Below are 23,966 nucleotides of genomic sequence, written 5' to 3'. Positions count from 1 at the left end.
TTTGTTCTGATATGGAGACAAACACTTGCGAATCATGCCTTACAAGATCATTGCACAAGCCAATACAGGTTCATGCTTATATTTTAAATAGCAGAAGAATGAGATTTGCTGATCTTTTTGGTTAAATATAATCTGGACCCTCATATGCTTTGACAGTTCCATGTAAGTTAAAGAATATTTTTTAACTTCCTGCTAACAACGGAGCCATATTGTCATGTGTCCTCCTTTTCTGATCAACATCTGAATGAATAGGTTTCTCATGCAGTTTGTGGGTTCAGATACTAGTAGTGGACAAATCAATTACAGTGCTGTGGTAAAAGAGGAAACTGAAGACATTAAGGTTCTATCTGGACACAAAGCACCTAATCAGTAAAACCAGTAAAACAGACTATATATACGATAGGAGATCAAACAGGTAGGTGCATCAGCATGTGTCGGCTGCAAAGGAACAAGTAAAGGTTTATTTCATGCTGAATAGAGAAGAAAAGAAACAACATTTCAACTGTTGAGCCTTCTTCACAGCCAAAATGTTGTGTTAATTTTCTTCTCTTTTCAGCATGAAATAAAAGTTTACTTGTTCCTATATATACAGTACTACATACTGTATGTATAATAATTAACTTTGTCAACAGTTGACCTAATTGTCATTTTATCTATGGTGATATTACTTGGTTAGCAACCTAAATACTAAATATATAAATTGTTAGTAATGTTTAAAATTGCTTTCACAGTATCACAGTAGTTTAAGTAATTTACCTCAGTAAATATCAATAATATAAATTCTTCTTTAAATACCCTTCACACCAATGACTACATTAGTCACAAAGTCTCACATTGAGGGAAAAAATAATCAAGAGGGAAATTGCTCATAGGCTTGACTGAGAGTTTTTAACAACTTAATCGCAAAGATTACTCATCAGTCAGACTGAGATAACTTCTAAAACATCTACAGTAAGAATGTTCAGATCATAAATACATAAATACTTCTTGGATTATGAAGGAAACATCTTCTAAACACTGTAACTGGATGACTTGTGCTGTCTTTCATGTTTGATTTTGATCTGTAATAGTTTTGCCTCTCACAGATCCTGAGTACACTGTGCCCATTCGTTTCTTAAACTGAACTTTTACTTACTTAGGATAATTTAATTTGATTGTGATAGATCTAATTAATCATTTTTAATTGTTTTCAGTTATTATTCATTAAATATTTTAAGTTATAATAAGTAGCTAGAAATCATAATCAATCATTTATAGAAATGTTCTGGTGCGTAACATTGGGTTGGTGGGTTGCACTGCTGCCTCACAACTCTTGGGCCCCAGGTTTCATTCTGGACTGGAACACCTTCTCTGTGGACTTCACATGTTGTCCATCTGTTTGCATGGGTATTTCCCAGTGCTCGGGTTCTCTCAGAAAACCTGCTGCCAAAGTTAACTAGTGTTTGAACATTAATCTTGATCATTATGTGTTTGTGGGAGCCGAGTGATGGGCTGGGTTCCTGTCCTGTGATTTTGTGATTCCCGGGATACCCTCAGAGTTCCCTGGTTAAAACCTACCAGGAACGAGAAGTCTTCTGATAATGTGTCAGAAACAGGGCTGTTGGAGAAATAAGCCCTGTTGTATCCCTAGCGCCTCTAAGCTAGTGGCCTGAAAAGACAACATCCAGTATGTTTTAGAAATCAGTAAGTTTCAAATCATCCAGTTTTGATATAGGCCAGTGAATTAATTGATCAAAAATCAGCCTGAACACTTTATAATCTTCTGGACCAAGAGGACCAAGCGGGCGTCTCTTAACATCACAGAGAACTTGTTTTCCTGTCTTAACCAAAAACATATATCTATTCCAAAACTTTGGAAACTGCTGATTTAAGAGCGTCCTGTAATATAAAAGATTGTGGATTCCGACCTTCCTAGATCAGTGCTGGCAACCCCAGCCCCTAGCAAAATCTGAACCTTAATTTCAGGACCAGGCTGTGCTTTCATCATTGCAGACAGACACCAGGACCTGGCTGATTCTGTTTGACTTGAGGATAACAAGTCCTCATCTGTACTTACATGAGCATGTATTGTACCTGCCAGAATGCTGTTACTTACTGAAGTACAGCCCCTCATTAAAGTGTGGATTTGTATTACCCATACTACCGGCTTTTGGCCGCTGTACTTCATTGACAGATAAACCTCTTTGTAGCAGAGATAAAACTCGCCCACACAAAGGAAACTAAATCCTACCCTCCTTAATGGTATCCTGTTTGGGTCAGTGCAACACGCTGCTTCCTGCTTGTAAGATGTGGTTCTAACTTCTAAACATCCAAGCCTTGGTAACAGCAGCCACAAAGAATGCAAGGGAAGGCAAAAAAAAGCTTTGTCCCTTTCTGGCAGTAAACCATTTAAATTTTCAGAAATGGACCTGCTGTGATGCCACAGAAATACATATCAGCTACAACAAAATTCCTAAATTGCTTTCCCAAGCTGAAAAACCATGCCATGCCCACACAGTACGGAAGCAAAAAATAAGGCATTTTTAACCTCCCCCCCCCCCAACCCCAGCTGTTTCTGTTTAGTAATCTTCCTATTTTATGAAGTGCTGGCCTTCAGAGATCTGCGCTTCCGTGCTGCTGTTGCCTGTTTGCTCTCTTAATGAAGTGTGTGAAAACCGCCTTCTTGTGACATCCAGTGTTCCTGCCAGCCCAAACTCAAGCATAATGAGCCATGCCATTTAAAATTAGGTTTTATATATGCAGTAAGAGACCTCCCTTGAACCTAATACCTTTCATACTTGAGAGCTGGGAGTCTTTGGTCTTCCTACAATAGACCTACAGCCACATCATGCCACACACAGAGGGAAGTCTACACACAACAACCCATGTAGAGCTCCTGTAACTTTATGTCAGTTCTATTTGATCTCTAATATGTTGTTTCCTAGAGCCATGCAACTCCTAATCATACAGTCACAAACAAGAAGAATAAAGGAAAGTGCAAAAAACGCAGGTCAGTGTATGTGAAGGCAAAAAGCAGGAGAAGAGGCCCCAGTGTGTTCGAAATGTTTTTGATTTATTTGATTACAATTGGACAATTGATTATTAGTCTATAATTAGACTACAAGGTGGCATGGTGGCACAGCGTTTAGCTGCCTCACAGAGCTGGAACTCCAGGTTCAATTCTTAACCCAGGGTGATATCTGCATGGAGTTTGTATGTTCTCCCTGTTTTCGCATGGTTTTTCCCCAGGTACTCTGGTTTCCTCCCACAAGTCAGTGACATACTGGTTGGTTAGTTGGCCGTGGTGTGAGGTGTGCATGTCTGTGTTTGTGTCTGCGTGTGCCCTATGATGGACTGGGACTCTACAGCACGTACACCCCATCTTATACCCATTTACTCGCTGAAATGTGCTCTGGCTGCCCTTCAATCCTGAATTTGATGAAGTGGCTTGGAATATGGCTGGATGATTTAGACTACTTGCAACACTACCACCAGTATTTATGAGCCTAGCTGGATACACTGTGTACTTTGAGGAATGTATCCTTTGTAAGGAATATCATATAAAAGAAATATTTTAGGTATGTTGATTTATAATCCTCTAAATGGGGAAGAAATTTATAATTTTATTGACACAAATGAATAATTGTCCTTTAGTCCATAGTGCCAGTCACCCAACTTAAATATCCTGAGCCTACAGTCAATAAGACATTAACAATTTAAAGGGGTGAAATGGAGAGGTGGTTGGATACTCATTCTGCCTCGCTTCTTTGATTGTTACTATCCAGTTACTCTCAAAATCCTATCCAGCTACTTCTTGCAGGGTCCCTGAATGTCACCTATTTTCAGTCTTAAATGTAATTTTTAACCCTTTTCACATTTCTGTACCTACTGTAGCTTGAAGTATTTCCTCGGCTTGAATTTATTAACACCTTTGAGTATTTCCCAAAACGTAAATCAAAACCTCCTTTCATTTTTCTCCACTTGATATTCCATTAGTTCTCCTGTGTACTACATTCCTCTGAGGCCAGGAACTAACCTGGTTGCTCCTCTTTAAACTCTCTGCTGTACTGAGGAAAGCTAATGCAATTTACCATTCATGTATCGGTCAGATTCAGTAGAGGCTCCTAATCTAAATTACAAAACATCTCCCTGTCCATCCACTTGTAAGAAGTAAGTAGGTTATCTCCAGTGTGCTAAACAGTCGGTACGTATCTTCTTCATATGTGTGGTAAATTTGCAGTGGAGACAGGAGAAGTACACTGCCTTTATAGAGGGACAAACAAAATATAATATTGTAGCCTTGTAGTTTTCCTACATCTTTTAATTTTGAGAGAAAATTACTGTCTTGCTTTTAAATTTGACTTAAGATTATAAAAATGTACTCTGGTCTGTATAATCGTTTACATAACCTTCATGCTGTGCCATCATTTCGTTTTATCAGACTATGCTGTTGTCCTTGTATTTTTGATCTCAGTTTTATCTCCCATTTATTTTTAGTTATACTTTGTATTTTATACATTTTAAGAATTTGAAGCAAGAGAATGGATGCTAGGTGACACTTGATCTGAAAATATCCTCCATGTGTTTCTCAAAGAGAAAGTCAGGCTATCAGTCTCAAGCACATGGCTTGATAGCTGAAGTTAAGGTAAAAATCACTTTGTTAAATAGCTAGAATCTATTACAATAATTTTGTGACCTTTCAAACTATTCTTATTTAGAATTGCTATAGCAAAGGGGTTGAATAAACATGGAAGAGAAGAGGAAATGGAAAGACTCGTATTAACATTTGAAGAAATATCAAGGTAAAAATTCAAATTTGGGGTTGCACTCAATGATTTCCAAAAATGCATTGAATTTCTCTCAATCCCAAAAATAAATGACATTTTACAGTACAATGATGAGATCTTGAGATTTTAGAAAAGGCCATGTACAGAAGGTGAACAAAACCATGCAAGAGCCATGTTCCATGTACTAGTGAAATATCCGTACCTTCAGTGCCCGTATACAAAGCAATAACAGGACTATCAGTATTTCCCCCTTGAGAACACTTTTCCATTAAAATCTGGAAACTACTTCTCCTAAGTGCAATCTAAAAGAACATAAGAAAGCACATTCAAAAGATAAAATGTCTGGTTTGCTTTGCAGTGTGGATACAAGAGATTTTAACCCTGTGAAACACGCATTTCTTCCTTCTGTATCATTTGTTATTCTCTCAGCTAGTAGAATTTAACTATCATACAAAATGCCAGTCCTAGGTAAAATGCTGCAATATGTAATAATGTCTTTCTCTTGTGGTTTAATGGCAGCGTGAGTGACTGTTCTCTGCCGAGTGATGATAGGATTTATACCTTTAATGTCACAACAGGATCATTGGCTACCATCTTACTGCAGTATCTTCTGATGTCTGTGGAAAACTCCTCTAGGGGATTATTACGTTAACTGTGGCAATTAAATTAAATTGTCAAATGCCAAGTTCAGGTTGCAAAAGATTTGAGCTACAAGGCTCTCATCTGAAGCCCATAAAAACTAACAGGCTGAAAAAACTAAGATCAGCTTCTTCAGAGTTTGGTCGTTCAATGTAAAAGGAAAGCATTAACAAAACACACGGCACTATCATTCAGTGCACCACGCAGTTTGAGTTAACGGCTGTGTTTTCCTGTTTTCTTTTACAAATATGATTGCACAGTTTTTTCTCCTATACTTCTGTTGAGCTTGTTTTCCTTAAGGTTAAGAAACAAAAACCTTAATGTTTTGGTTATGTGTGTCACGAAAACAGAATGTGATGGAATTTCCAAATGTGTGCATGATTTTGAGCTTTTGAGCTTCAGCTTTAAATCATAAGCTTTAACTAGGCTGACTCATAACCACAAAAATAATCAAATAATCACAATCATAATCATACACATTAAAGGCTTGCTGTTGAAAAGCAATGTCTGGGCAGCAGTTTGAACTGTTCAGTGGTTTGACCATTTAAATAACTAGGAATATATGGAAACTAGATGTGTAAGAGTTTAAATACTATCAACCGACAGATTGATTTTTGCACTTCAATTTTTAACAAATAAGTGCTGTAGATAGAGCTGAACTTCTGAGAAACAATAGTATTATCCATTCATAAGAGAACATTTTTGAGGTGACCAGAGTGGAGGTCGCTAGGTAAACAATCAAATTACAAGACAGATGCACAAAGAGATTAAAAGCATTCAGGAAACTGCCTTAAACTGCCTCATTAAACACCACTTTTCTGGGTGTATCCCCACCTATCTTATGAGCGACAACAATTCTTATTGTTCAGTCTGAAACAAGCATTAGATTTAAGGTTGCAGCTGACTAATGGTAACCTTAGTACAATGCTTTGCAAAAGTATTCAGACTCTTCCTTTATGACCAATTTTGTGCAATTACAAACTGATGCACATTTTTTTAAAACTTACTGTGTAATTAAGTGCATAATACCTCACATAAACATCAGGAAAATCTAATTAAAAAAAATTAAATATGTAGATTGCATAGGTATTCAGTGCCATGCATTTATAATCACAGGAGCCTGTTATTCTCACTGTTACTCTCTCTACATATCCTTCAGCTTATGCCACATGTCAAATATGCGAATCCATCTTTTCAATTATGGGCTTCTGAAACACCACAAATGTCTATCTGCCCCATGTAAAAACGTCCTTTTTCATTCAAAGTTTACAGTTGTCCTCAGTGGACATGAAAACCATGCTTTTTATTTGTGATCAAAAATGAATGGATCCAGATACAGTTCCTGAATAGCGCAACCAATAAAGGTATTGTTTCTGAAGGCAGATTGGGCCTTCCTGTCTTATCTAGTCTGTCGTTTGCCAGCTGCAAGCAGAAGGCATCACGACTGTTGTGTAGGCTTCAGTAAGGCTGGGTACCCTTGGCTTGCTGGGGCATAAGGACATGAATGTGTGAACCTCAAGGCAAAAGCACTCCTCCATGCACTTGTGGGCAGCAGTGACCTTGCAGTGTGAATAAGCCACAGACAGGACATTTAAATGAAGGTCTGACAAGGTCCTCCTCACCTCCTGTTGGCGTAAGAGTAATTCTTAATAAACAGCAACTGTGAAAAGAAGTAGGGGGTAGCAGAAGAAAAACAATGGTGTTCTGCCAAGAGAACAATGAATAATAAAAACACAGACTCCTATTTAGTCTGTCTGTAACATCCTACCTGTATCACTCTGAATGCCACTTTGCAGGTCATAATAGAATACCTCGGTAGCCAACATCAAAGCTCCCCAATGACAGATGACAGAGCCTAGACGTGCTGCAGAGAGACAGCAGGTGCAGCATTCATTCCCTTACACTGACACTCCACGATTGTTATCCAGAGCACGAGTCACCTTCATCCTACCATGAAATAAGGGAACATTTCTCCTCTTGAGAAGTTATTGAAAGCACTGTGAATGGTTTTGCATAGCTCCCGTAAACAAGGGATAAAGTGTCTCATTCTTCCCTTAAAAAAAAGCAGCCCGTGTAACACAGTTCATTCTATTCAACTACCTACTGTATAATACATACCAATAAGCAGTCTTGTGCCCCATCTCCATGTTCTTTCTCATCAAAACACCCCTATTTAAGCACAGTAACATGTTTTTTCTATACTGGGCCCAGACTTTGACGTCACTTTCACTACCCACACTAAAGAATTTGGGACCAGTTTTTGTGTCTACTGCTTCAATAGCTGACAGTTTAAATCCAATTAACATGCAAACTAAGATAGGCAGCAATTTTAAGTATCCACGTCACTGGACAGAACATTTTTATTTTATTGTGTTTGCATATTGTCAATAAATTGCCTTCCTTTGCCTTTAAGCATCACTAGAAAACCACAGAGCTTGCTTCATCACCCTCACCATCAAGTACCAGTAGCAATAAAGATTTCAGCTAAACTGAGGTTTCAATAGTTTTACGCTAGATAGCGTATAGGATGTACTTTTTGGCGCCCCCTGTCTGTAATAAGTTAATTCACATGGTACCTTCACTGCTTCATGTCTGGGTAGATCAGTCTCCAGCAAGCTCCATATAAGATCATAAGAGAAGAATAACACAATAACATTGATCAATAAGTGTAGTGTTATTTGCAATATTTGTTAAGGAAATTGAAGTGGACAAGATTGTCTTTCAATCAAGATGGACAAACAGGCACTGCGGGGTAATGGGATTTTTCTGCAGAAATGCAACATGTTCTTTCTACTTATATACTGTTGATTTTGTTCCTGCATATAAAACATTTTAAAATGTTTTTGACATGAAATCATAACCTTCTTTGTCATGTTCCTAGAAAAAGTTAATGTGTGTTAATGAATCAATCCAAAACTCTCCTTGCAGTTTATTTACTGAACTTCACTGTTAATATAGTAGATCAGTGCTAGAAAAATGAAATGTTTAATAATAATCATCATCATCATTAGATAAACATCTATCAATTAAGCTATTAAGGAAATGTATGTTTTCACAGATGGGCATTGTAATGCTGGATAAAATTAATTTCATTAAATAGCAAATTGGAATAATTAATCTGATGTACTAGTTGGTTGAAACACAAGAACATATAATGAACAACATTCAATCATGTTTTACTATGGATAATGAAAAAGCTGAAAATATTCCAGAATAATTACAGTAGTGTTTATTTGTCAGCATTTAATGAACTGTTTATTAATACAGTTCATATTGGTAGCAAGAAGACTAAATGAATTGATTAAAGCAACCAGGCAGTGATTGTTCGGAGAACGGCTTATCGTGTGGCTTAATTTGAGGCTACAGCACTGACGTCCTGAAGCAGGCAGGCTGACTCACAGGTTAAAACGAGCTGGGAACAAGCCATGTGTTTACTGCAGTACTCCATGATTACTCCTTTTCTAGAAATGGGCAAGCAAGTGTCACATGTCCACCGACATGCCGGGTGCTGCAGTTGTGCTACTGTGAATCCCCAGCAGTACACGGCAGTGCAGGAGCCCAGGCCCTGGGAGAAGGGGAGTGCACATATCACACAGAGATGTGATCTTCCTGATGACTGATGACTCTGGCCTGAGCTGTTTTTTTTTATGTTCTGCGTGTATTTACAGTCAGCCTAGAAATAGTTTTCTCAGACCAGTAGCATCCTGGTAAATCTGAACAACCTTGGGAAACACTGGACTTTAGATGATAGTACTCTCACTCGTACTTTGTTGGTTCTTGTCCGTCATGGCAGATTAATGCACTAGTAGCATCGAATCGGTTCAGGCAGAATGCAGCCTGTGTACAGAATGTTGTGGAGGCTCAAACTCATTCACATGTGAATGCAGTTGCCCTTACAGTGAAGCTGTGTACAACCCTTTAATAATGAAGCTGGATAACCCTGCAACTCACAACTGTCAGCGCACTGAAGCTCAGCAGGTGTGAGCCTGGCCAGTACCTGGATGGGAGACCTCCTGGGAAAAACTAAGGTTGCTGCTGGAAAAGGTGCTATTAAGTTAGTAAAGAGTGCTCACCCTGCGGTCTTGTGTGGGTCCTAATGCCCCAGTACAGTGTGGGGAACACTATACTGTAAAAAGGTGCCGTCCTTCTGACGTTAAACCAAGGTCCTGACTCTCTGTGGTCATTAAAAATCCCAGGGCATTTCTCGAAAAGTGTAGGGGTGTTACCCTGGCATCCTGGCCAAATTTCCTTTAACAATCATGGCCTCCCAATAATCCCTATCTATGAATTGGCATCATGACTCTGTTCTCCTCCCCACTGATAGCTGGTGTGTTCTGAGCATACTGGTGCACTATGGCTGCCATTGTATCATCTAGTGGAGTGTACAGGAAAGTGCCATATAAACATAAGGAATTCTTAGTCTTGGTGTTAGTCCTTTAATGATCAAATCATTAACACTGCTAGATAGAGTGCATGGAGAGAAATACCATGTTCTTGAGTCTCACATTAACCTATTTCGAATGAGGAACACCATTTTTACTTGTCCAGATAATACCAGTTTTCCTCTGCTGCAATATGAAGCTAAAAAGCAAAGTGCTAAACATATGGTACACGGTTCACCTTCAAAAAGCCAAGCATATCATGCAGCTCCTAGGTGAAAATCAATTACACAAGGACCACCTGTCAGCAGTACTGGCATGATAAAATATCTGTTTTGCAGCTCCAGTGTATGTGTTTTACTGTTCGAGACATAAAAGACAGTAGTTCCCCATGCTGCTCCACTATAAACAACATTTGATAAAACAGTCTCTACCTTTTCTGATTGAAATGGTCACAGAGTATCCTTTCCATTGCATTTATTGTGACTAGAACCTGCTCATACTTCTTCACGATTCAAATATAAGTCATAGGAATTTATCTGAATGACTGTTAACAATTCTTAGCCAAAACAACATTGGCAGCTATTCACCTAACAAGCATTAGGACATGTGCTGCAGATAAAGACATGGTTACTCATAGATTCCATGCTACTCCCACTTAGTTTAATAAGGAATTCTAAGGAATTACCAACATAGGTACAGTAACCTTTATTTCAAGTTAGATAATTAATCATCAAATTTGATTATGCTTTCTAAGAGGAATAAGTGTTTAACACATTTCAATAATATATAATAAAAAAGATAGTTTAGATATTTGTAAAATCCATGCCACTCACCAGGATGGGATTAATTTAATTTCTTGGTAAAATACGACAGATAGATGTAGTTGAATAATTAGTGAATACTATTGTCTCAAACAGAGTGTGTCAATGCTATGGTCTCTGACTGCATGTTTTCATGCATTGATTATGTACACACAAAAGTAAGGGTTTGAAAAAAATAATGGCCGCAACGTGTTGCAATTCCAAAACATCTGCACCAGTGGAATAAATCTTAACCTTCTACAGGGGGTGAAAGCTAACAGATTGGGATGTGTTGGTGCTTACTCTATTTTGTGCCTGGTGTTTTCTCACAGCATTGCTGTGTCTGTCAAGGGTCAAGACTGCTCCCACTGCTGCAGAAGGGCACTTTATAAACCACAGCATGGAAAAGGATCAGTCACAGTAAGGAAAGATTTTGAAGTACCAATAAATGACTATAAACGGAGAAAGACGCAAACGCCCAGGAATATGATTATGTGCATATATCAGTCCTATTTGAAATTTAAACTGTGGCTGACAGCACATTCAGTTTATCAGACAAAAACAACACCATGACCACACAATCAAAATAGGCGAATACAAGAACAGGAATGATGTCAAGAGACACGAAACAGAAAAACAGCTGTTAAACAAAACTTTTGGCAGCTAAAGGCTTTTCAGCCACCAGTTCACACACCACCATATGAGCAGAAAAGAAAACTGTGCATGGTTTTATCATTCAGTGTGAATAATTAACAGAATGATCTCCCTATCCAGTCTGTGACAAATGGAATTATATTTTAGGTAATTAGAAAGGAATAATTATCACATTGCATCATGAGTTTCACATTTATTCAATTTGTATTGCATATCAGGAATCTCTAAATGCCACCCATGTACTTTGTAATTTCACATCCTTTATTTATTTATAGATTCTAATGGAAAGACTGGGGATGTCAAAAAAATGGGAAGGACCCATTCCCAGCAACACTGTGAGTCCTTTCTGATCAGGCCCCAGATCTCCCAGCATCCTGCTCATCCTTCTTTCCAGTCAAGCCAGGACTCTGTGCATTCTAACTCCAAGGTGTCTGTGCTTCTGTAATTAACTGCTGTTGCAGTAGTGACAGCTGCTTTGAAGGTTTGCCCAGAATGAATAACCTACTGATTTGTGTTTTCCTTCACTCTGACTGACAGCCTTTCATAACTGCAGCCTGTTCTCTTAGATTAGCTATAATGAACAAGAGCATTGACGAAAACCAGAGAAAGAATCCCACTAGACACTAATCCCTCTGACTTTTTCCTGCCTCTTTTTTTTACAAGGAAACAGAAACAAATGGAGATGGGTAATCTCCCTTGTTTAGAAAGCCAAAGTACACGTTGCTGATGAAGCTTAGTACCAATAAACAGCATAATTTAAATAAAAGTTATTAACACAGTATTTCTTCATTTGTCTCCCTAATGTTTGCTATTTATCTGCATTTTCACTTACATGTGACTAAATCTAATGCTAGTTATAGATTTGTATTTTTGAGTATTTTAGACCTAAAATGTAATTAGATCTACATAAAGGTCTAAATTAAAGGCAAATATAACTGAATTAAATGTAATATATAGACATAAGACATATTTGGATAATTTCATTAGAAAAATGACCTAAAAGAATTATCCACATGTGAATAAGTATGTGGAGCCTTAGATTCAGTAACTGATGACGCCTCCATAAACACCAATCTCTTGCAGTAGCTTTCAGGAATTTTGGCCCAAGTTTTCTGTAAAGAACTGCTTTAAGCCTGTGACACTTGAGTGTTTTTTTGCACAAAAAACTCACTTCAGGTCCTCCCCTAACATTTTGACAAGGTTTAGGTCAGGACTTTGACTTGGCCAACTTGAAAATTTCTTCTTCAGTCATTCTGTTGTAGATTTCTTTCAGCCGATGAACGGATGGCCTGACATTCTCCTCCAGAAATTGCAGATACAACCCCAAATTTGTAATTCCATCAATGCTGACAAGCTGTGTGGCTTTTCCGGTCCCGTGGCAGCAAGTCAACCCCAAATCATAACATTTCTACCATCACGTATTTCTGCATCCCGTTTGGAATGAGGTACTTCTGTTGGAAGGCAGTGTTTTGTTGTTTTTAGAGAGCAATGTTTTCTTCCTGGCAGTCCTCCAGAGAAAACCATTGAGCCTTTTCCTGATGTCTGTAGCATGAACAGTGACATTAGCTGGAATGAGACAGACCTGCAGATCCTTAGGTGTTACCCTGGGCCTCTTTGTAACTGATTTTCTGGGTTGCTCATGACAAGAACTTGACAGGTCCATGACTGTGATTTTTTTTACTGGATTGGTGAATCCAGGATGAAGGAGGATGGATTAGAGAAGCTGGTTGTCACTGAAGAGGAGGGGGAGCAATAATTAGCTCTCTCCAGAACTCTGGTTGGGTAAACATCAAGGTTGGCAGCCCAAGGAAAGGGAGAGACAGATATCTAGGGGAATCAATCTTAGCACTTTTGGTTAGGTGCCGAGTTGTCTCTAGAAACTGAAAGGGTTAGATTGTAAATAACAAAGCTACCATGATTAAGTTTGAGACTGAGGCTTCTTTCCGTACCCTGCAAGGGGTGGTTAAAGATCTCAGGGTTTCAAATTCCAGAAGGAGTTTGAGACAGGTAGCTCTTCGGTCAACTCAGTCATAATTCTATTGTTAGCTAGAGGCGACTGTCAGCACCCTGACACTCTGTGTCTGCAAGCGAAGGGGTAGGGATGCTGAAGTGCGTAAGCCCTTGGAGAGTACGAGCCAGATGAAAGAGAACATTTCAGGAATGGTTTCTGAGAAGCTAAGGCCCGGTTGCTCAGCAGGTGGCTGAGTGGTATCTGTATGGGACCAGTAGAACACCTAACTACAGAGGAGGGTAAGGAAGCTATGGCAGTGGAACACCAAGGAGAAAGACCAGGAGATCTTAGTCTACCCAGGGGCAGCGAAACTTAACATTAGATCAGTGAACCTGGGAACCCACAAGCAAAAGGTTTAGAGATCTTGTATTGTGTTAATGCTCGAGTGCAGCAGATCTAGCAACCAAAGAATCTTCCCTGGTTGCCTCGAGATCAGTGGTAGCTGAATTTCTCATGGAAGGAAGACATTAACACCCCTATTAGTTACTTTCAGAGGAGAGTACTTGCAATACCACCAGGCAGTTCTCTTTTTTGTACCCTAAGGTGACCATTAAAAGTCACAGGCCACAGAAAGGTCTCAGTCCAAATACTGTGAATATATCTCCAGGCAGACAGCGCAAAAAACAGAGTTTGGGCTGGAGGCAAGCAGCTGCTCCTTTACCGAACCAAGGGACAATGAATGTTGCAAATTTGTTTTGGATTGTTTTTTTCATTTCTGGTACAAAATGACAAAGATACGGGAAGAAATGCGAATTATTTTTTCATCAGATTATAAGGTTAGCCACTGTAGGTCACTGGAGTAAATCTGACCCTGCCCTCTGTATGTTGGAGTCAGATAAACCATGTCAATTCAAAAAGGAAGAACTGATGTTCTCCTTCTACAATGAAACAATCTCCCTTCAGCCAAAGATTTTCATCCAAAGGCAACATTTTGCCTAATTGGGCCAGTCAACTTCATTAAGATCCTTTTTAGATTTTTAAGGACAAGGGCTATGGGCATCTTACTGGTACTTCTCTGAACAGCTGCAGGAACTGACTGAAGCAGCATAATGATTTCTGAAAGTTTTAAAGTGCATTAATCACTTGATGGTACACAGATGTACAGTACACAGCTCATGTAGTATCTTCTCCTTTGACCTAGGTATTTAATCTTTTAAAACAGCTGAAAACCTTCTCCCTCCCTTTCAAAGGGAGTGATAATTTAGATCATAACTGGTATATATAAATATATATTTAAATACCTTGTCTTCCAAGAAATTTTAGAAAAATGTTAACAAGCAGATAGGCTCATTGTGAGATAGTTGTAATTTTCTATCTGAGATGTACTGTAGTTTGTTTTTTGTTGCATATTCCATTAACATTCTAACATCCTTTTACAAAAATAACACATCTTAGCAATTTAAAGTGTGAATCTTTGTGTATTAAAATTGTTTACAAAGCCACATACTGAGTGTCAAATCCTAAGTGATATATTTCACAACTTATTCCATTTACTAAAGGAGTCCTACAGTGACTATTCAGGGCCCTACTCTTGAAATAACTTATCATCAGAAATACTTAATTTGCATTTTTGTTTATACAAAATTCAAGAAGCTATGTTCTATGGCTTTTGATAAACTGAAAATAAAGATGTAGAAATAACTACTGTCATTCAACTTCAGCTGCACAGACTGTTTAGTCAAAGTTTGTGTTAATAGTTTGCAAATATAAATATGCATCAGCTTTCAAACCCCATTAATAATTTAAAAGCAAAAGTAAATTCTAAACTTGGATTACTTTACCGCAAGTCTTGTGGTACTTATCCCTCCAGGTATACAACTTGTTACGATAATCTTAGATTCTATGGGTCCTGTTTATTGAATGGCCTCTAAAACTCTTCCTGGGAATCTTATCTCATCTTAAACCACTCTGCAAGGAGTTTTAGCACTGTCATTCACTGTTGCACTCATCATTGCGATCTTTATTCTTTGATCGGTTGATTTCCTCTGCATATTAGATCAATGCTCCACTGGTTAAAGTTCATTTAAAAAACTTTAAGAAAACCCTTTCTTATGTGCATATTTATTGTACTTTTTTGTAAATACATTTTAAGATGTAGAACTTTTATCATACAATATTTAAAATTTCAAGAGGTGATTCCATTTCCAGGAGTATGCCATTTCAATTTACCATTGCTAATGGCTCAAATAATTTACAGAACAACCTAAAACTGTTTACCTTTTGTTTCTGAAGATATTTTCCATGTGATTAAATAATTTCTGCCTGGTACATGCACTTATTACTTCTGACATGTACTGTTATATTGATTCAACATTTCTTTCATTGCCAACATTAATTTTCTTGATGTTGTGCAGGTGTAAGCCTCTTTGTTAGGTTGAAATAGTGTCATTAGCACAACGTTTCACAGGCTCATGAAATACTGATAAATACACTAACACGTGCAAATAATCAAACCAAACCTGTGCTGAGAATTTCGAGAACTCAGGTGGTCGTCTTAGGCAGTTGGTTTGGTGTGAGTCAGTCGTTGAGGAGGTGGGATTGCGCCTTTGAATACCATGCTGAGTCAAGATGAATCATTCCATTTGTACGTACTTTTGTAATCTAACATCGTTCTACAGGACTCAAGAACACTTGCTCTGCTACTTGACTCATCTTTTTTTTCGGAATGTTCTATTGATAATCGTGGAATTTTAATGGGCAGTTTAAAGTAAACAGTCCTTCCCTGTGCCAGTGCCTCTTGCTCCAAAGCAAGAGCAATAAAGGAATTTCTCCAGAAACCGCAAAGGCAAAATGACATTTCATAGGCCTCGACCTTCTATGTAAGGCCATTACATAGGTACAGTATATGTACGTGAAGAATATTGAAACAAAAAGCTCTGAAGAGCTGTATTTTTTATACACTTTCTTCTCAGATGGCTCAACCAGTCATAATGAGAGCTGGCTGAATCCTACAGTCCACATTCTGCTGGTCTGAATCAGAATTCACAGAACAATCTGTGGTGTACCAATTTGTCAGAGTGAGAGTGCCCTGAGCTTGTGCATCACAGCACTTACTGTAACTTGGCAGGTACCTGTGAGTTTTGAGTAGTGAAGGAGAATCACATCACTTTTCCAATTGACAGAAGGTTCTGCAGCCTCTGAAGGACACATGCAAATTTTGCTGACCACAGTTTTCCTTAAGATTAGAACAGCTCATCATCTTTTAGAGAAAGCCTTTGGCAACCATCTTCTAATGTAAAAAAAATAAACAACTCTCCAGGAAACACCTATATAAATAAAATACTGTGTAGTGTGGTCAAAGAGCTAATACTGTAATGATATCTTGGACAGGTATTATGACGGAATTTTAAAGTACCTGTCCATTTACGAGCACATAATTGATTATATAGCAAACCAGACAAAAAACTTTGTGCTTGTAGTTCTCCTTTCAGGCAATTACTCATTCTAGTGCTTCATCACTGAAAACCCACTGTAAAATTTTAAAATAATCTTGATCCAATAATATATCTGTGCCATAAGATCCAGAACAGCAGTTCCTTTTTTTTACTTTCTGTTAAATAAAAGTATGCACCAAATCTATTCAATGTTAAATACAGCAAATGCCTTCAAATTAGAGGTTTACCTTGAGAACCAGTGTTATTTCCATGTTGGAGAATCCAAAGAAGATTGAGTTATGGGTAGCTGTGTCACGCCTTGACAGCACAGATATGTATATATAGACTAAAGCCTATTTGTCACTCGTGTCTCTCACTCAAGGCTGGCACAGCCTGGGGTTTAGAAAAACAGATAGACTAATGGACAATTATTATTTTCCTAAGATGAATCTCAGAAAAAAAAATTGATAGAAAATGGATCTGATAAACATGAATCTGGCTGTAGACTTTTAAATATTGGTTTTCAGATGCCCCCCGCCTCCCTCAAACAGACTCTCGATTTGAGTTGAAGATGAAGATGTATTCCCAAATTCCTTGCAGTCTTGGCAAGGACAGTTACACCTGTGCTCTATTATGGATTTAATTGTTTTCACAGAGGTCAAGAAAACCTATATGCTTGAAACAGATTGTCTCAAAGAGGGGAGAAAGATTGAACAGCTTTGCTTAACTCTGATGATCATTTTAAAAGATATTGAACATGACAAACTGTTATCATTAATGAAATGTATGCTCACTGGTCAATATATAAGGAGCCCCAGTCAAAAGCACGTTTCTCTTTTTGCAGGAAGTGTGCAACTGGACTGGGGAATCACTGGATTTCAATCACTTTCACTGACCAGAATAATTCCATTACCTTTGTTCTACACATAAACTACTGGAAATCATTCCACACACACCACTACTCTTCCAAATTAACTCAACTGAAACAAGTCCCTCCAAATAATACAATACAATGTATTGTAATTCAACCTTCTGCTTTGCTATGTATAATGCATAGGGTGTTTCAAGCTTGGTAGTTCCTACAATAATAACTAACTTACTTTGTAAAATTAACTTTCTTAACTAGAACTGAGTCTTAGGTACAACTAAGGTATAACAGGTAAACTGAAACACACAAACAACATTGTCTGCTCTCAACAGCAGTAAGTTGGGTAACAAAACATCCAATATAGGTTCTGCCTATATTGCTACAGTGGGAACTTTCATTGCTTTCTAAATGCAGAAACATAATTGAAATATTTAAAAGAAGGGCTAAAACAATAGGAGTTGATGATTATATCAAAACATCATGCTCTTACTCAGTCTGAAAAAATGGTTTCAAGGGTTGACATTTGCTGAATCATTATCCCTGTATCTTATAAAATTATAATCAGAAAAATGTTCTGCTGCAAACGAATTCCATTGGTTATCAAGACAGAAAGGGCACAGAAGCTAAGCTGTAAGTTCTTTGTTTTGTGCCGATGAGTAGCGTTGCAGAACTCACTTTGAATGAAAGACCTGTAAACTATATCACCAGGATATTTTCCTAAAAGACAAGCAAGACACAACTCGAATCACCATAGGTGGGACCTGTTTTGTTTTCTATTTCAAAAGATGAAGGAGACTTTTTTCCATCTCCTGCTCAATCTTTTCTCCTTTCCAAATATTATAACCTTTAGGAACAAGCTCTTCAAAAGGTTCCCTGGTTGTCATTGCTTACTGACTGGGTATGAAGACCTGGTACGGTACTTGAAAACAAATGAATGACTTTCTCATAAGTTTATTGAGTATATTTTTTTGTCATTGTACAGTGAAAATAAAATGAATGTGACAAAAATGAATTGATTTCATTTTCCACTGAAATGGAATGTCACTCACACTCTCACACTTTTTATGTGCTCACTATTTTGCTAGAAACTTTGCAGTGAAAGTTGTATTGTTCATGCTTTCAGAACAAAGGTTTGGTGTTTTTTTTAATTGCTGGATTTCCTCATTACAAATGTATTCATTTGTTAAAAATATATGCAGATAGCAGACAAAAAATGGAAACACCAATGTAAAGTCACTTAACAGTGCATTGGCCCAACCTATGCAGCCATTGTGTGTTGTGGCATAGAGTCTACCAGCATCCAGAATTCTGCAGGAGGGATAAGGCACCATTTTTCAAGGAGACGTCAATCAACCACCTGGTTGTTGGAGTTGAAAAACACTCAGAATATCACATATACGTTTGATTGAGATCAGATCAGGTGATTCACAAGGCCTTGGTATAGAGAAAACATGCTCATCACACCACTGGGTTACAACGTGTGCTCTGTAGATAGGGGCAATCATGCTGGAAAACACACCTCTAGCCAGGAATGAAACGCTGCAACATGGGGTGAAGATGATCGCTCAAGTACAGACTAGCATTGACCTCGCTTTTAAAGGCAATGAGACCACTCAAATCATGCCTGGCAAATGAACCCACAACATTACAGAACCACCAAAGCCATTCACTGTTCGAACCAAGCACTCAGGGCTGTATATATCTTTAGACTCTTGCCATACCCACTCTTGTAGTTTCTTAAAACCATGGTGAAGCCTGAGTCACCTTACAACATCAGGTTTTGACACTGTTTGGTATCTCATTGCCTGTGCTCTTTGTACCATTGGACTCACAAACGTGCACTGCCAGGTGTGATGAGTGGATATTACAATCCTGCAGTGGTTGTTTCTACTCATTGTTTCCCTTTGCTTATGAGGTCTTTACCTTAGAGCTCTTTGATGACAACAAAATAGATATTGTTTTTTGTGAAACAACAAGTTAGGCTGTCGTGGTCACTAAAACGTTTGCCAAATGTGCTTCAGCGATCACACCTCTTTTAATGTCATTGTGGTCTCTTCTTGCTGGCATGCTAGTCATAATCATAGGCCTGTCCAGCATTATTTATTATACAAGACCATAAGAATACTTGTATGTTATTTGCTTCGTGCAGAAGCCACACCTATGTGAAAGCCCTTGCTTTACAGACTCTTAGTGTCCTCGTTTACCCAGTTGTTTCTTTTTGTCCACTACTTGTATATACTGTATCTCCTATGAATCTCGCTAGTTGATAGCATCCGTCCTGCGCAGAGACTTTTTCAGAATGATTATGATTTAATTATGATGGGTGTTAAATAACAAATCAACAAGCTTGATCGCTTTTCTCTGAGCCCTAGCTGCCACATATCATCCCTAATCTGCTAATCTCAAAGATGTCCCATTTTGAGAACAAGGTCTAGTGGGTAGGATATCAACTTCACAACTATTACATTTTCCTCTTGCAAGAAAGACAATACATGTATAGTATGTAATGCTGGAATGGTGTTACATCAGGATGGGCCAACAGAAAAGGCACAAAACAACATCTCAGGACTTGATCAATGTAGTGATTCAAGTTGCCATCAATCAATACAATATAGAGCTCTGTAGTGACTAGATACTCCACACTTGATTTCCCCCTTCAGTTAGTCTGTTGTATACAAGTGCTGTATCTCTCAACGATGGCATGAAGGAGTTGTTCACTTGGTGAGAGGGGCATATTTTTCCTTTTTGTGTTTTTATTGCCTGGTTTTCACCAGGCTTTACATTGCTGCTATGCATACACGTTATAGAAGGTTTTTAATATTCTAGTGATTTAAGCACTGTTAAACAGAAAACATATTTTAATAGTAAGCATGCAGATTAAAAAAAGTCTATTCAATTATGACATTTGTGATTCAGACATTATGCCATATGTGAGCCAGAAATGGCACTAAATAATGAAACTGAGTAGCTTTGGAAACTAGAGAAGAATTTTTCATTCTGTAATTACAGAAATTTCATGATTTTCTCCAAGGAAGGGAATCAAAGAAAGATATCTTGCAAATTTCCTCTCAAAATCACTATGATTTTGAATTAACTCGAATTCCCCTTGGCACTGAGCCTGTTGAATATAGCTTAAGCAGAACAAGTAGAGGCTCACTGTGTTATTAAAACTGCATGAGTTGAAAAATGTGTTTCTGTTTGTACATCCTAAAGAAACAGAGAACCCAAATGTCCCATCTAAATCAGGGCAAGATGCATTAAAATGGTTTCTTCCAGAGTTACCTATGGCTGTAATTTATACTTAAAGTGTCCTATTGATTGCTTAATGGAAAATAGGATGTTTAATGGAATTCTAGCGTTAATGTTTTCAAGACAGTTTCAAACAACTTCATGCATTTAGGCTAATATGTTACTTAAAACAATCTTCTACTTCATTCAATCTTCTACAATGTTCCAAAAGATTTGAGTGCAGGATTCTAATGAGTTTTTGAGTAGTTATTGTTATCCTGGATAGTGATAGTTTATACTTTATAATTCTGAAAAGTTATACTAGAATTGAAATGTAAAATCAATGTTTGTTAAGACAATTTTGAATGTCTTTGAGGGTGTTGTGTCAATAAAACTTGTATCGCTTATTACATTTTACTTTTTTACTGTTTTCTTCTTGTATTCATTACAACATCCTGAATTCACATAACAAAGCAGCAACAGCTGCATGCATTGAACAGCTGTCCAAGCACTGTGCCTTTTTTTTCTAATTCAAAATTTGACAAATTTTCATCCCATTGTCGAACATCTCTGATAGCATGTCAGTATATATGATGTTTGCCTTTTGGATTTCCAGTCCCTTTGATGCAATTGCAGATGAACACTTCACTCAGGAGAAGGTCAAACCCTAATCTCACCCACTTCTTGTAACGAACAGTTCTTTCCGGACCCTATGCGGACGACACAGTCCGACGGAGTGGGGAAACACTAGGGAAACGTCATGCAGGAAAACGGGGCTGAAGACAAGGGGGCGTGTCCAAAGTGCGCTGGTGCACGGGGGAGGTATGGCCGAGGCGAACAATCCGAGAGTAATCCATAGAGTATCCAAAACACGAAGGTAAGTCCAAAACCAGAAGATCCATCAGAACACGGAATTAAAAACCACGAAGGCCGGGTCGGAACCGGCGGACAGGGGACAAGGAACAGGGGTTAAAACCTTAACGGGACCAGGCGCTTCCTGGTCCCGGACTCGCACGATATGGAAATCAGATGCAGAGCCCGGAAGAGCGTCAGCGCCTGGCTTTTAAGGTAGGCAGGGAATAGGGCGCAGGTGCATGGAATAAAGTCTAGAGTGATAGGGCTGGAGCACCCTTAAGGAGGGGGAACTAATATCGTGACACTTCTACCTGTTTATAAGCATCATGCTTTTTCTCTACTCACTCACTTTTCTCAACCCTTCCTACATCCCATCTTTACCCCTGAAGCAGCTCCCTGTCTTATTCCTCATTAAAGAAGGAAGAGGTTCCAACTGATAGGTTGTTGTTAACCTCAGCCAGGGGAGTAACCCCAACAGAAATCTAGATACCACTTATCCTCCTTAATTAGGGTTTGACCAAACAACTTAATTCAGATTTCCATAAGATTTGAGTGCAGGGTTCTAATGAGGATGCTTTCTTTGTTAAACAAGTAATAATCAAGCATGACTTTTTGAAATCACTTGTCATCTTTTAAAATTCCTTATCTTGTTCAGTTGCGCCATGACACTCTGAACAACTAGAAAATCACACAGCAGTTTGATTAGCTACTCTGATAAGAATCCCACAAAGCTTAAAACGTCACATAGTGCGAAATATCTTCATTTTCAGGTTTTCTCTAGAAAAGAGTACATCTATACTAAGTATATCCAAGACCACAGAGAATGAAAATGAAGTCTCCTTGGCTTTTGTGAAATACATCCTGTCTTGCTTTGAAGCATGCCACCAGGCTTGCAGCCCTCTCCATGTGTGAGTGATGAAAAAAACCACATTAAAGGCACATGGTGAAGTGCAGCCATGTGACTCGTTAATAGAGTAAGTGCTCAGGTCCCTGCCTCATACTAAAAAACTGTGCCCAAAACGTTAATTACTTCACCGCACACGCAGGAATTCTTGTGTTTATGGTTGCAGAAAGAAACTTGCAACCCTGCTATTTGTAATCCAAAAGCACGGGAATCCCTGGAAAAGTAGTGGCTCCTGCAAACTCTTATGCACCACACGGAGGGTGCATAGCACAACATAATTGAGGCGTTGGTCCTGTTTCGAGATCACAGATGTGGGCACTGCCAACATTGCCAATCACTGCAAGTGATACCACTGCTCGGCTTCTCAGATCGTGGATGCCACTGGGGCTCATAAGTAGCAATTGCAGGTACTGTAGGAGCAGGTGAAAGAGAAGGGTAAGCCTCAGCTTTCTCCAAGAGAAGATGCCTCTGCTGTAGTTAATAGGAAAATATTCTACTGTATTTTCATTGAGTATGTTTAAAGACCTCATGGAGCAGTTCTTTTTCATATCGTGATTGGAACAGTGGTAAACTGAATGTCACATTTACTAATTATGGTCCATGGCTTGCAGATTATACTTGAACCTCCCCTCTGCATCCTGGTGTTGCCTTAAGATGAAGCTCGCAAAGTGGTTGTGTGAAATAAATACACCCCAATTCTTTACAGCTAGTTTAAGACAAGTGCAGCAGGAATGTAATCAACCACACTGTCAGTTTATCATAAACAGTTTTGCTTTGTGTGTTAAATTGTTTATCTATAGGAAAGCACTGAAACCTTCATGAATAATCTTATATTGACTAGAAATCTGCTGGAATTTGCTTTTTTACTGCTGCTCCTATAAACTAAGGTATACAGCACAATTTAGGCAGCAGGTTGGTTCTGGATTAGAAATGGTCATGCAAACTCGCAAATTTGAAAAAGAGACATAGTATGATAGGATGAAGAAAACTTACCCTGTTTGTTGCGAAAGAAGTTTAGTGTTTGCCTCTTTCTTTCCCTTTCCAGCAAAGTCTGTATGAAACAAGAAACAATACAAAGAACTTCATAAGTGCACAGTGTTCAGTAAATTCCCCACGTTAGTCCATCGGACCCTCTGAATTTGTGTCGTGGAGACTGACTGGCTGTCAAGGGAAAGCCTCCCAGCAGCCGCAGTGGCTGTAGGATCCCAGTGGGCAGAAGACACACCTTGAGACGTGCTCTTCACCAATCAAGAAGGGGAAGGGCGGGGGGGGGGCAGCTCTGCCTCCTCCTCGCTCCGCTCTGTCAGGAGAAAAACACTCCACACACTCTGCTTCTTCAGCCCCCCTCCTCTTGGGGAGTGCTGCAACTTGCTCCCGGACTCCGCACATTCCTCTCATACTGCTGCCAACCTGCCGCTGCAGCAGCTGGGATGTGTTAAACGAGGCAGTCAATTTTTATAACCAAGGTCATGGGCTTTATCTCCA

The 23,966-nt window shown here is 38.7% G+C and overlaps 1 protein-coding gene across 1 annotated transcript in view; it reads right to left on the bottom strand.

Annotated features, from left to right (window-relative positions):
* bcar3 (BCAR3 adaptor protein, NSP family member) overlaps window positions 1–23,723 on the bottom strand; it is a 114,723-nt gene extending 91,000 nt beyond the window's left edge. Inside the window, exons 1-2 of the mRNA XM_015356288.2 lie at window positions 23,707–23,723; window positions 23,475–23,532 (exon numbers count right to left, since the gene is read on the bottom strand). The gene's annotated coding sequence lies outside the window, so the exon portion shown is untranslated. The remainder of the gene's footprint in view (window positions 1–23,474; window positions 23,533–23,706) is intronic.
* Between the last annotated feature and the right edge of the window lie 243 nt (window positions 23,724–23,966).

The sequence above is a fragment of the Lepisosteus oculatus genome, chromosome 9 (genome assembly GCF_040954835.1).
Source record: "Lepisosteus oculatus isolate fLepOcu1 chromosome 9, fLepOcu1.hap2, whole genome shotgun sequence".
Classification (NCBI taxonomy): domain Eukaryota; kingdom Metazoa; phylum Chordata; class Actinopteri; order Semionotiformes; family Lepisosteidae; genus Lepisosteus; species Lepisosteus oculatus.
Note: the sequence above shows the minus strand (reverse complement) of the source record. Positions and strands in the feature narration are given on the sequence as shown.